The sequence below is a fragment of the Antechinus flavipes genome, chromosome 1, assembly GCF_016432865.1.
Source record: "Antechinus flavipes isolate AdamAnt ecotype Samford, QLD, Australia chromosome 1, AdamAnt_v2, whole genome shotgun sequence".
NCBI classification, from domain to species: Eukaryota; Metazoa; Chordata; class Mammalia; order Dasyuromorphia; family Dasyuridae; genus Antechinus; species Antechinus flavipes.
Window position 1 is genome coordinate 315,456,877 of NC_067398.1, and position 14,499 is coordinate 315,471,375.

Consider the following 14,499-nt stretch of genomic DNA (forward strand, 5'->3'; position numbering starts at 1 on the left):
AATACTTTTTAAATGTTTTATATGTAAATGAGGAAAAATAAAAGAAAATCATTCTTTTAAAAAACTCTATGAGAGTTTAGACTTGAAGTCTTTAGATAAGACTCTTATGGACGATTCTCCTAGACCAAGAATAAGAGTTTTGCCTCAGGTGGGCAATTTAGAGAGTGCCAAGAGAATGAGAAGGAAGATAATCTAATCCCCCAATTAACTGCTCTATGTCCCCAGAAACTGCCTTGAACCCAGGATATGCTTCCTTCATTTTATCTCTCCCTTGCATCTGTCTAGGAATTTAGGAGGCATAGTCAACATGTCCTCTTCTCCCTCCCCCTTCTACAATTCTATCAGATCTTCTTGCTCCCTCCCAATGGAAGGTGTGGCCTTATCCTAGGGAAAAAGTCCCAGAGCACATGACATGCATCCTGTCAAGCTTCTTCCCAAACCATTCCCTCCTGTGTGTTCCCTGCCCACAATGTACTCCAACTCCCAATTGTCATAATCCAGCTATAAGGTCCCCTGCAACTTTTTCCCAGGCACAAAGTTACTTAACATAACTATTTATTATTAAGGGTAATTTTTTTTTTTTTAAAAAGGATACTGGGCTGGGAATAGGGGCTTTATTACTACTCACTAATAATGATTTAGATAATGAATCTAAGTACAAACAGGAGGAAGGATCTTGGGGAAAATAAACAACTTTGTCTTGAAGGTACAATGACTTATCATGTATCCAAATCATAGTACATCTTTCATCCAGGTTTCTTAAAGGGAATTAAAACTCATTCTTTTTATACACATATTAACATGATATTTATTCTCCTATTCAACCTTCTCCCCAGTTCACAATCTATTCATCAGAGGTACATGAAGACACAAATGATTATACCCATTTTATCCTCACTAACTTAAATTTGCTTATAGTCACACAGGCAATTAATGGTAGTGTAAGAAAACAGATTGTTGTAGGCATTGTAATACATTTCTTAATTAAGGGGGCAAAGAGAGAGAGCTGGGAAGATGAAGGCTTAAATGGGGCATTGATATTTTGCAAAATCATGAAAAGTATGGAGCACTTTGCCACCAACTATACAAAAATTTTCTGATTTCCCTTGTAAGTAACAATTTTCCTGAACAACCTTACCTAACATTGTGTGTGTTCTGTATCTCTCTAATGTATTTATAACATGATACTTTATATCATAGTTAATTATCTGAATCATTATCTTCTCTTGTAATAGATTGTAAACTCCATGGGTACAAGGAGAGTATCTTATCTAAACTTTGCATCTCCTCCACTGGCTACATGAATATATGAATGAAATTATACCAACAAGGATTTGTTCTCTAACTTCTAGAAATTTCATAACAATAATGGTAGGATTCTTGAATCTTCAAACAAGAAAGTTTAGGACAAATAATCCTACATTTCCGTAGCGCTTCTCAGTTTTTAAAGCTATCTTTTGAGGAAAATAAGAAATACAACGCTTTATTCCTATTTTGTAGATTAGAAACGGAATATTGAAAAGAATTAAGTGTTATGTCAAAATAATCACAGTTTATAATTAGATTATAAACTCCAAGAGAGTAATTCCTTGTCATCATTCAAAGCCTCAGTCATCTTTGAGAGATAGAGGCACAATGGGCTAAGAGTCAGGAAAATCAATTTAAATCTGCCTTAGACACTTTTTAACTGTGTAGCCCTGGGCAAATCATTTAACCTCTGTTAACTCAGTTTCCTCAGTCATAAAGTGGAGATAGCAACTAATTTCCTGAGGTGTTCTGAAAATCAAAGGAGGTACTATTTGCAGAAGTGTTTACCAAAGTGTTTAATACAAGTTAGATTCTATTTAATGTATATCCCTCCTTCCTCTTCCCTTCCTTCTATATCTGCATATTTAAAAAGATCTCAGATAACAAATGGCTCAAAACCATCCATTCTGGCCAACTGGGAAATATGGTGCAATGCTCCATAAACATGGGAAAGTCAGGAAAAGTATCTGGTTTTAAGCAGAAGATTTGTTGGTGGAGTAGGATTTCCAAGCAGAGATGATCTAAGGGTAGCTGGAAATCAGTAAATCAACAAACATTTATCAAGCAGTATCTAAGTTTCTGGTGCTCTGGGAATAGAGTTCAGGAGAAAGACAAGAGCTGGAGACAGATATTTGAATCTCACCTGTCTAAATGTGATGATTGTATAGTCATGTGAGTGAATGGGGAATGAAGGGAAGAGAAGGCCGAAAATAGAATGAATGAAGAGAGTATTTGTTTAAATGATATTTTTATTTTTATATTTTTATTACTCGAAAGCATATACTTGTGCTGTTGATCTCTTAGTATTACATATGACTATTACCTATACCAGATATGTCTATGGGAAGGGGGGCAAGGTCTCCGTTGTATATAAGATATATGTTGTATACGTATATCTTGGCAAGATATTACTTCACCAAAAAACAAAAAAAAAAAACAAAAAAAACTGAGAATCATAGAAAACTCTTTAAGTGGGCCCTGGAAAAATTTCTGTATTCATTTATCAATGTATGTTCTTAAGAATGTAAATCCTTAGAATTTAAGAGAGAAGATAAAGAATAGGATAGAGGAGAGAAGGGAAAGGCTGAAAACCACAGAACTGAACATTTCTTGTTCAATCATATATGTTTAGCAATAATACCAGATTGGCTTTCCATTTCTATCTCCAACCCATTTTATAGATGAGGAAACTGAAGCAAGCAGAATTAAGTGACTTGCCCAAGGTCACACTGCTATTAAGTGTCTGAGGCCAAAACTGAATTCAGGAAAATGAGTCTTTCTGACTTTAGGTCCAACTCTCTACCTGGCTGTCCAATCAAAATGATAACCTGCCTTAGTGAATAGATAAAAATTATTTATAATTAGTATTCATTGTTTAGATATGTGTGCTTTCAAGACACATAAGGATGCTTGGAAAGAACTTAAATGTATAATAAACCCACACTTCATACAAAGCATCTATAGTAACTCCTGACTGAGGCACTGGCAAAGGGGTATTTTGTTGAGTAACATTTGGTTCATTTATTATGTGTGATAGTCTCAAGTAAGGGATCTGGTATTATGGATCTCTTTAGACATTTGGTGAAGTCACCTTTTCAGAATTCGCTTTTTAAATACATTTTTAAAAATATCATATTATGATGAGAGAAACCAATTATATGGAAATATAATTATCAAAACATTAAAATTCATGGGCCCCAGGTTAAGAAACCCTGTAGATGTTTAACTCTATAAAATAGGAATAATACCTGCCTCTCAGATTTATAGATTTTTTTTAAAAATTGATTTAAAACTTAAATAGAAAATGGGAAAAAAATGAAGTAGAAAAAAGAAAAAAACTCTCATGTGCATGGCAGAATGTAAGAGAGGATTTAAAATATGTAACAAAAAAATTTCCATTTCTAGAAATTGTATATAATAATAGAACACATTGTACTCAGAACTATCCATCTTTTCTTTGCTTCCTTGTAGGTTTTCTTTTGTTCTCTGCTGTGCACTTTTTACTTTATTCTTTTTTTCCCCTTTCTTCCCCAAGCAGACTACTGTTAAATATAGTTATATTTATGTTTACATTTAGATAAGGTAAATACACATACATATATACTTACATAAACACACATATACACATTATCTCTTGTTAACTCTTCTACTTCTACTTATTAGTTTGCCTTGCTATTATTTAATTTCCCCAACCCCAGGGATTCCACCAGTAACCTCTCCCCTATCCTTTTCCTACCTCTTTATCCCTTTCCCTTTAATCTACACACCCTATCCCACTCCATCTGGTTGTAGCTTTTATAACTCTCAATGAGCACATTGTCTCACTTGGTGTTATTGTCTTACCTACTATTGTGTTACCTTTTACTGGTCAGGCACTGTGCTAAGAGTTTTTTTTTCTTTTTTTACAAACATTATTTCATTTGATCCTCACAACTCTGAGAAGTAGGAAATCTTATTATTCTCAGTTTACAGCTGAAGAAATTGAAGCAAACAGTTTAAGTGACTTACCCAGGATCACTCAGCTACTAAGTTTCTGAGATAGAATTTTACTCAGTTTTTCCTATCTCCAGATCCATAGCTCTTTCTACTGTTCTATCTAATTGGTAATTGTGATAATGAAGATGATTCTTTAGTGGGAAATAAGAAAGGGAAGTTTGGGGGTTCATAATCCCCAGGGTACCATTTAGTGTACACCTTCAATACTTGGGATCAGCTGGATACAATGATAAAAGCACACACTGGCTTTGAAACCAAGGGAATCCAGGGTCTCCTCCATCTATTACCTATGTGACCTTGGGCAAGTAATCCCCTTAAGTTTGAGTTCCCTCAGTTCAAATCAACATGTATTTATTACACATCTACTATGTTCAGGGCTCTGAACTGGTTCCTGGGAATAATAAGACAAAGGGGAATAATACCTTTTCCCTGGGGTTGTAAACTCCCCTGGAGTTCACATTCTACTGTAGGATATAATCTTTCTCCACATGGATGAGGGATTATGAAGCAGTTTGAGGAGGAAGAGAAGCCCAACAAAGCAGGGAGAAGGATAGTATCTGGATTATAAAGAACCCTTCCAGTTTTGAATGCTCTGAATTACTGTAAGAAATACAATCTTGACAATGAAAATCAGATAAAGAGGAAAATTTATTAAAGAATCTTATGGAATTGTCTTAATGTTTCTGGCTAGAAGAAGGTCTTTTCCTCTTCAGGAAGAAGTGGGGCTGAGCACAGAAATGGGAGAAGCTTTATACCAGATAGTTTGGCAGCCCCTCCCTTCAGAGAACAGATTGGTCCATTTCCTTCTGAGTTGCAATCTTTCTGATGTGCCCACTACATGCTTCCCCCTAAATATGTACAAGCATATATAAAAAATATAAATATGTATAAACCTCTCCCTCATGAATACATCCCATGTTCAAAAATGGTGGAAAACTCCTCCTACGGACTGTGTTAATATTCAAGTTAACTTATTAAGCAATAGTGATTTGGTCAAGTCAAGTCATTGACCCAACAAGTTTGGGCTTTATGGCTATTATCTTAAATTTATGGTTTTCTCAATACCACAAGATTCTTTCTTATGCCTGCTAGCTCCCCATTCCTTCTTTGCTCAAGATTTCTATTGGTAACTTAATTGTTCTATGGAATCTTAACCTTCCTTAACCTCTTGTATTCTGAAAACCTCTTGGTCAGTGCTACCTGCTATCCCATAATACCACGAAGCTTGCAACACTGTGGAGACCCAACTTTTCACTACTAAAGTCCCCTTCTAGTTCTATGAAGTTAGAAAATTGAACAAAAATGAATAGGTTTTTACAATTCAAGCAGAATGATCAAAGATCATTTGTGATCATTACTATCATCATGTAACTAAAATCGTGCCAGTGGATAGTGCCAGGTCTGGAATTAGAAAGACTCAATTCTGGGTTCAAATCTGGCCTCAGAAATAGCAAACCACTTCAGAATTTTTTCAAAGAAAACCTGAAATGGAGTTGGACACATCTCAGAGAAACCCTACAGCAAAAATGGAAGAGAGGAGCAGAGAAATATTCCTATCACTAAAAATCAAAGAGCTAAAGATCTTGAGGTCATTTAGTCTAACTCTTTCAAGTAAGGAAACAGGATTAGCATGATTTGGTGTTATTTATTCCTAATGAATCAGGATCATGAATTCATAACTTAAAACCTCTATTTTCACTAATGAAGAAACTGGGATTTGAGATCACAAAAATTTTAATAAATGGCAGATCTGGGATTTGAATTCAGGTCCTTTGCCTTCAAAACCAGCATTCTTTCCACTATATCAACTTCTTCCTTGTTAATATAAATTTTGCCTGGAGAAGTTTGATAGGTAGCCAAGTCCTACATGGAATCCTAATAATCACCGACTTTAAGAGAGCAGGCAGTTCTTGTTCCCTGAGCATTAAACAGAAACTAGAAGCATTAAAAAGAATGATTTTCATCACCCTGAATTTTCTGGGAACTCTATTTCCTTCTCATATTTCTTGTTGTTCCTTTCCAGGTTGAAAGTTAATGGTAGCTGATCATGTTTACAAGTTCTCCTTATTCAAGATGATGATATACAGAATTTCAGGACAGAGTTTTCAACTTGACACTATGATTTTATAAGCTTCTCATACCTTTGGTTTTCTGTGAAGGATCCACTCTAAAACCAATCATCCTTCTTACTTTAGAACTTCCTTTCTATTGACTTACAACAGTACAATGTAAAAAAAAAAAAAAAAGTACAGCACAAAACATGTATTAATCATCTACTATACACAGAGCACTTTGTGTTAGGAAGTAGAAGAGATGCCCAGTATAAATCAGACATGGTTTCTGTTCTAGGCAAATTGAAGGAGCATTTATTAAATTGCTTGCTATGGGTCAGGTATTATATTAGGCTTGGGAGATGTGAAGACAAAAATGGAGAAGTTTCTGCTCTCATGGAATTTACGGGGGGAGAACTCATAAAAATTATTATGTAAGTACATCAACTATATGCAAAAAGTTCTGAAGGATAGGTAGGATTTTCACGGTAGTTCATGGTATCCATGTAATCAAGATGGATTTGAATTTCCAGCATCTTAAACTGTGGGTCATGATCCCATATGGGGTCATATGACTTACTTCACCCTAGAGTCCATGAGATGTAAGACTCTAGTTGATTACAGTAATTTTTCCTATATCTCAGATCTGATTGACTGAAGAAACTCTAATGGCAATTTGTTACCTCCAGGATCAAATATAAGCTATTCTGTGTGATATTTAAAGCTTAGTTATTGGAACATTATAATTTATTATCAGTAAATGTTTGATTTGGTTGACTATTTTATATACTTATATACCCAAGGTCACATAAAAATTTCTCTGGCAAAAAGGAGTAGTTAGTGGGAAAAATTTTAAGTCTTGGACTAGATGATCTTTAAATACTATGAACTTTATGCATACTGTGCCAACCAAATCACAATGCTTTTTATTTCCACATCTTCTGTCATTCCCTAAAAGAGGATAATAACTCATTTATATATAAATATATGTGTATACATATATAAATGCATATATACATATGCAGATGTAAATATAAGTATATATATATGTATATTATATATATATATATATATATATATATATATATATATATATATCACTTGAAAATTTTAAAAGTACTTTTCTCATAACTTTGGGATAAGTTGTATTGTTCTTGTTAGTTTTCTGTAGGTCTTTGGGGCAGCTTTCTTTTCAATTGAGTAATCACCACAAGAATAGCCAGATGTTAAAGTCCAAATCCTTTATTATCTCTTTCACAATCTAGTTTCCTTGCCTGGGGCTGGGCAGCTTTCTGGAGAGCCTTTCAGACCTGCCTTGGTCTCAGTGGGGGAAATGCAAGAGGCCAGGCCAGCAACAGTGCTATGAGATGAAGTGAATGAATCTGGCTCTGAGTCTGAGTCCCAGCTTATATGCTCTACACTGAGTATAAACCAATCATTATATCACTAGGAAACCGTTATTTGTTGTAAGAGTAAATCAATCATACTGATCTTAGAGAATTATTAAGCACCATGCTAAACTAGATAATCATTGTCTCATCAATTCCACTGAATTAGCACCTTGTAAGAATCCTTGTTTTAAGTTCAGAGTTCTGGCCCATAACATCTTCTGCTTTCTTTTTTTTAGAACATAAGGTGGTCACACCTTCCCTGACTTATCAAGGAGGCGAGAACCCCAAAAAGCAGGTGATCATGCCTTCTCTGACTCCTCAAAAAAGAGGTGAAAACATCAAAAAAGGAGGTTATCACATCCTCCCTGACATCTCAGGAAGGGAGATGAAAACCAAAGGAAAATGGGGAATCAAACCAGATTAGCAGGTTTCTCACTTGAAACAGGTATACATAAATCCATCAACATGAGAAGTATTACATAACAAACAACATGAATCAACATGAGGAATTATACATGTCCATAAGTCCTAGAAATAGTTTATTGTCCATTACTTCATGTGTCAGGAAATCCAATAATTCCTGAAAGTTTTGAAGTCCTGCAATAGTCTTATCATGTGTTAAGGAAATCTGTAGATTTTGAAGTCCTGTATCAGTCTTATCATGTTTCAAAAAATCCAATGATATCTGATGGTTTTGAAGTTCTGCAACAGTCTTATCAACAATTTTTCACCTCAGGGAATCGAATAATTCCTTCAGGTTTTGGAAGTTCTATAACAGCCTCATTCATTATCAACTATGTTCTTTTAGTGTCAGATGTTTCTTAGGCCTTCTCCTTTGTTTTGAGATTTTTCTCTTTTTCTGTCTCTCTCTGATGGACAAGGCGAATATGGTTTGTTGGCACCCATCTGGTTCCTTCTCCATTTGTAGAGATACAAGTAAACCCTTTTACCCAAGCAGATAACCTATCTAGTCCCTTCCATTCACCACTTTCTGGATTTCTCCACATCACCTGGCAATTACATTGGAGCTACTCTCACTGGACACGTCCCTTCTGTCAGGTTAAAAAGTCTGTATTCTCTCCGATTGTAATCCCTTTCTCCCATCTGATTGCTTTTCATATCAGAATCCTGAACTTCTAAAGACTCTCTGGGTGTAACCTCAGCTGCCATCATGCCCCACCTCTCATTTCCCTGAGTCAATCTACATTCTAAGGCTCAGTGGAAACCCTTGTTGCATTTTGTACATGGAGTTTTGGGTCTTGCTCTCCCATCCTGTCCTCTCACTCTGTCACTAAAAGCATTGATGAGTCTCTCTGGAAGTCCCTTGAAAGAGGGACTCTGTCTTCCCATGTTCTGCATCATACCCTGGGTATAAAGACATTTGTGCCCACTGTGGCACAGAATTTTATGATCCCCTGTAAAGGAGCATCCTTGTGTAGTCCCAGAATAATTCTTCTACAAACTCATTAGCATCTTCCTTAGCCAGTTGTCTTATCATAATTTCTGTTGCTGAATTTTCTCCAGTTGTTCGTATGATAGCTGTTTGCAGACAACTCACAAAATCAGCAAAAGGGTTCATTTGGACCTTTCTCTATTTTGTTTTCCTGGGAGGGAGCCCCATGCTTTGATAGCAGCAGCAGCAATTTGCTCATAGGCTATCAAAGGATAATTAATCTGTATTGAAGTGTCTGCATACTGACCTTTATCTGCTGGTTGATCAAAAGTCACTTGTATATTAACTCCAATTTATCTATTTCATTGGGCTTGTATCCTACATAGTTCACTATACTCTGAAAGCCACAATAGGTTTTGTCTAGGTTCTAAACATGTCTATAGATCTCCAATCATTAGGGGTTAAAAATTTCATAAGCCAAATTCTCTAATATAATCTTAACATAAGAAGATGTAACCCCACAAAGACTGCAACCCCTTTTCAAATCCTTGACTTTTTTCTAGATAAAAAGGAGTGTATCTTCTCCTTTGTTGACCTAAAGTGTCAAACTCTTCTGTAACAGGGTATGCATTTATTTGTAAATTAGATATATTCTGTCCTTCTTTTTAAGCTTTAACTAGTGCCTTCTGTAATCTTGTCATAGGCTGCTTCATAGGTGGTGCTGATTGTGTCACTGCCTCTCCCCCTTCTCTTTCTCCTTCCATCCATGAAGAGTTAATTGAGGGGGGTAGGTCAGGGGATGGGGAATGCCCTAATGGCTCCTGCTGTGAAGCACCACACTCCTTAATTCCATCAGAATTGTATTTAACTTCTTTCTTGTCTAATTCTTCATCCTTTTCACCTAGTGTGTCAGTATCCTCCCCCTCCTGCACTTTCTTCTTTTTCCTTATTCTATAACTTATGTAATTTCCTACAGGCAATTGTATTAAGTTATATGTATAAAGTGTTTCTTTAGGAATTGAATCAGTGCCATTATCAGTGTAATATTCACATAGTTGCTCTCCTACTAATTTTCACTCGTCTGGATCTAATTCTTTTTCCTTGGAGAACCAAGGAAACATGTATTTTAATATTTTGAAGAATTCAATGATCCGCATCCAAGTTACAATGAAATTTTGTTTTTTTATGAATTTAACTAAACTTTTGACATATTTTCTTTGAGGAGGAAAAGGCTCCTTTCTAAACATTTGCCCCATTTTAGCTGAAACACTACTTTAGCCCTTCACAAAGTTTCCTTCTTGTCTGTTTTTGTACTCATTCTAATTTCTGGGTCACAGATGTAGATCCTTAGTCCCTGTTCGGGTGCCAAAATGTAGTGTTCTGGTTGGTTTTCTGGAAGTCTTTGGAGCAGCCTTCTTTTCAGCAAATTAATCATGACAAAAATACCAGGTATTAAAGTCCAAATACTTTATTATCTCCTTCACAATCTAGTTTCCTTGCCTTAGAGGCCTTCTGGAGTCTTGGTTTCAGTGGAGAAGCTAAGGAGGAGAGCCTGACACCACAGTAGTGTGAAATGGAGTGAATGAATCTGACTCTTAGTCTGAGTCCCAGCTTATTTGCAGTACACTGAGTATAAACCAATCATTATGTCACTAGGAAACCATTATTTGTTGTAGGATTAAGTCGATCATACTGAACTCAGAGAACTATTAATCACCATGCTAAATTAGATAACCATTGTCTCATCAATTCCACTGAATTAACCCCTTGAAAGAATCCTTGTTTTTAAGTTCAGAGTTCTGGCCCATAACAATAAGTAGTGATAAATGACATGTTATGGTTAGAAGTATGTGATAGTGAATGCTTGAATGAAACAGTTTTCTTTTTTAAATATTTTCTTTCTCTTTTTAAAATAAAATGAAACCCTTTGGGAGTTTTCTTGACAAAGATACTGGAGTGATTTGCCATTTCCTTCTCCTATACATTACAGATGAAGAAACTGAAGTAAACTTGCCCAGTCTCACAACTAATAAGTGTCTGAGGTTGATTTTGACTTCAAGAAGATGAGTCTTCCTGACTACAGACCCAAAACTTTATCCACTGTACCACTTAGGTGCCCCCTTAAAATAAATAATATTATATAAAATTGAAAGGAGAGTAGTGTTGTATAGTGATGAAAAGATTTGCTTTAGAGTCAGGAAAATCTGACTTCAATTTATTCAAGTTCACAACTTTGTTGTCATCTTTAACTCCCATTGCCTTACCCTACATAGCTACTTGTCAGTTCTACTTTCATAATATCTCTTGCATCTATTCTCTTCTTCATACTCATAAAGCCCCCATCGTAGCTCAGATATACATTGTTTATTGCCTAGATTATCCACAATAGCCTCCAAATCGGTCTCCCTACACCCATTCACGGTTACATAGGCTAATAGAGCCTTTACAATTCCTGAGACTTGAGACATTACAGTTGACTACAGTAATTTTTCCTATACTTCAGGCCTGATCTACTCAATAAACTCCAATGGCTCTCTATTACCTCTAGGGTCAACTATAAATTGTTCTGTGTGATTTTTAAAGCTTAGTACTCACTAATCACAAATTCTCTAAATTTTTTTAATGTTCCTAGTAAGCAATTTTCTGTCTCAATGGCTTTGCTACTAGTATTCCCCTCCCCCAAAAAATTACCTTACATTTATTTTTTATATATTTCATACATATATATAATCTTTCTCTATAGTGAATGTAAGTTTCATAAGGATAGAGACTTTTTTTTTCACTTTGGTATTTGTATTACCACCACTTAGAGGAAATCCATGTTAGAGGAAGCATCTCCTGATGCACCTTACAAGTGACTCTTTTCAATTTCATGGTAATTTTATGGTATGATGATAATTTGTGTCATAAGTGCTCAAATATTTTATCTCCTCTACTTTACTCATGCCCCACCTAGTGTAAAGGTTCAGGTAAAGTATCTCACTCTCACTAATTGTCTTTTAGTGCCATCATTTACTTTGGCAACTGAAATAATTCATTTGGACTCTTACTTTATTCAGTATTAATCAGTTTGATATAGTCATATACAAGTTCTATATATAAGGCCCCAGAGCTGTGAGCTGCAGATTCTAAGTTTACTTGCTTAACTATGGAAAGTTAACTAAATGTCCTCCTTCCTTGTTTTTCCTTATTGTGGTGATCAAGCCCAGTGTGACAGAAATAACTCAACCACATGGAAAGTCCCCCAAAGTGTTTCTGTAGCGCTGGATCAATTACTTGGAAGAGGCATCTCAGATCAAGAGGAAGATCTGAGATCTACTTCATTAGAGGGGACCACAGACCCATTAATAAAGTGCCATTGGCTCACAGCTCTGCCTGTCTATTTTATTGTAGACTTAGTCAAATTACTCAGGACTACATATCTCATCCTCATCAAAGATGGAGGAGACAGAATGAGAAAGTTCCCAACATCCTCTGTGCCCAAGGTATGAGAAGAGATTTTAAATTCTCATCATATTAATTCTTTAGTGCAATTACATTATGATTACACACACACACATATTTCACTTTTGTTCATATGAAAGTTTTATCTCACAGTTTTCTAATCAGAATTTCTAGGTATGAGTTGAATAGAATACGGTGTGCCAAAAAATACCATTATTTTTAAGTGGTAGACATCTTTAATTAGGTTGGACTTAAAGTCACATCCATAATTTTTGATTTCCTAAAGTTTCAAATAAAATTAAGAAATGGCAAATAAATGCATTTTTAATCAAAACAATAATGGATATGACAGCTGTTTAGAGATTTTGGATCTATCTTTTTTTCTCATTATTTTAATCCACTTTCTTCAACCTATTCACACCACAGACTTATCCATAAGCCCACCATCTAATCCAAACCTCTAATTTTACAGATGAGGAAACTGAGGCACAGAAAGACAATTTAAGACCAACAACTTATAATCAAGTTCTTCTTTCCTATACAATTTTTTCTGGCTGTTATTTATAGAAATATTTATGTTTATCAGTTTTATAGTTCATAATAAAAAAAAAATTTTAAAGAAAATACTCCTTTTAAGACTCCCCATTAAAACCTTGGCAGTCTTTAGCCCTTGACAATTCCTTGCCAGCTTTTAACTCCAATCCTGCTACAGTCCCATATCATTGTTTCTTCATCCATACATAGATTTTTTTTTTAATCCTTTTGTTAGCATTGTCGCTGTTCAGTCCAACTCTATATGACACCACGCTTTGTCTATGGGGTTTTCCAAACAAAGGTACTGGAATGGTTTGCCATATCCTTCTCCAGTGTGTCTATTACTTTATAGACCAGGAACTGAGGCAAATAGGAGTTAAGTGGGAGTTAAGTCCAAGATCACAAATGTAGTAAGTATCTGAGGCTGGATTTGAACTCAGATGTTCCTGACTCCAAGTATGGTACTTATCCATTGAACCACCTATTTGCCCCTTTTGTTAGTTTAGTTATTGATTGATATAGCCTAATAGACCAAATAAGTAAGGGGGGAGGGGGAGGGGGAAGGTAAGTATTTATATAGGGCCTACTACATGCCAGGAATTCTGCTTTACAAATATCTCATTTGATTCTCACAACAACCCTGTAAGGTATGATTATTGTCCTTGTTTTACGGTTGAGGGAAATAAGGCAGAGGTAGAACAACTTGACCAAATTCAGAAAACTAGTAAGGATCTGAGTCTGGTTTTGAACTCAAAATCCTTCCTAATTCCAGTTCCAGCACTCTAGGCACTGCAGGGATATAGCCAATCTGGGCTGAGATTTGAAACAAATCCTCCCTCTCCAAATTCAGTTTCCAGGAGATCAGGCTGCTTCTTTTTCAGTGAATGCCCAATTTATCAACACAAAACAAAGAAAAAAAATTTTTTAATCCAAAATAAAGAAACAAAAACCTATCATAAATCTATCTCTATGGGAAAATGTATAAAGATTCTGACTAGGAAGTCACATGAAGACTTCAGAAAATATTCCAAAGTTCCCAGGGGCTGGATCTTCTAGGGAAAAAAATCAATATCTGGGATTGGGAGGACAGGGGCAGCTAGGTGGCTCAGTAAATAGAGTGCTGGGCTTGAAATCAGGAAGACTTATCTTGAATTCAAATTTGACCTCTAATACTTATTAGCTATATGACCCTAAGTAAGTCACTAAACCTGTTTGCCTCAGTTTCCTCATTTGTAAAAAGAATTGGAGAAGGAATTGGCAAACCATTCTAATATCTTTGCCAAGAAAACCCCAAATGATGTCCAACACATCTGCAATGACCGAACAACAAATACCTGAGTTCCTCCAGAGAAGGTTTCTAAACTCAACCATTGGATTATGCCTTCTAAAAAAAAGGGGGGAGGGGGAGAAGGGAAGTACAGCTTTCCTTCAATAAGAATAATTAATAAGAATAATAAGACATAAGAATTCCTTTAGCTAAATTTAAATTTGCAAAATGTGCATATATTAGAATGTCTATTTTAAAGTCAAATCATTTAAAAAATATACTAGAAAGTAACCATTTGAAGAAAATCTGCAACCAAATCTCTTGTTAAAGGAAAAATGGATAATTTTCCTTTTTTAATATTCCAGATTTTTTGTTCATTAAACCTAATATATATGC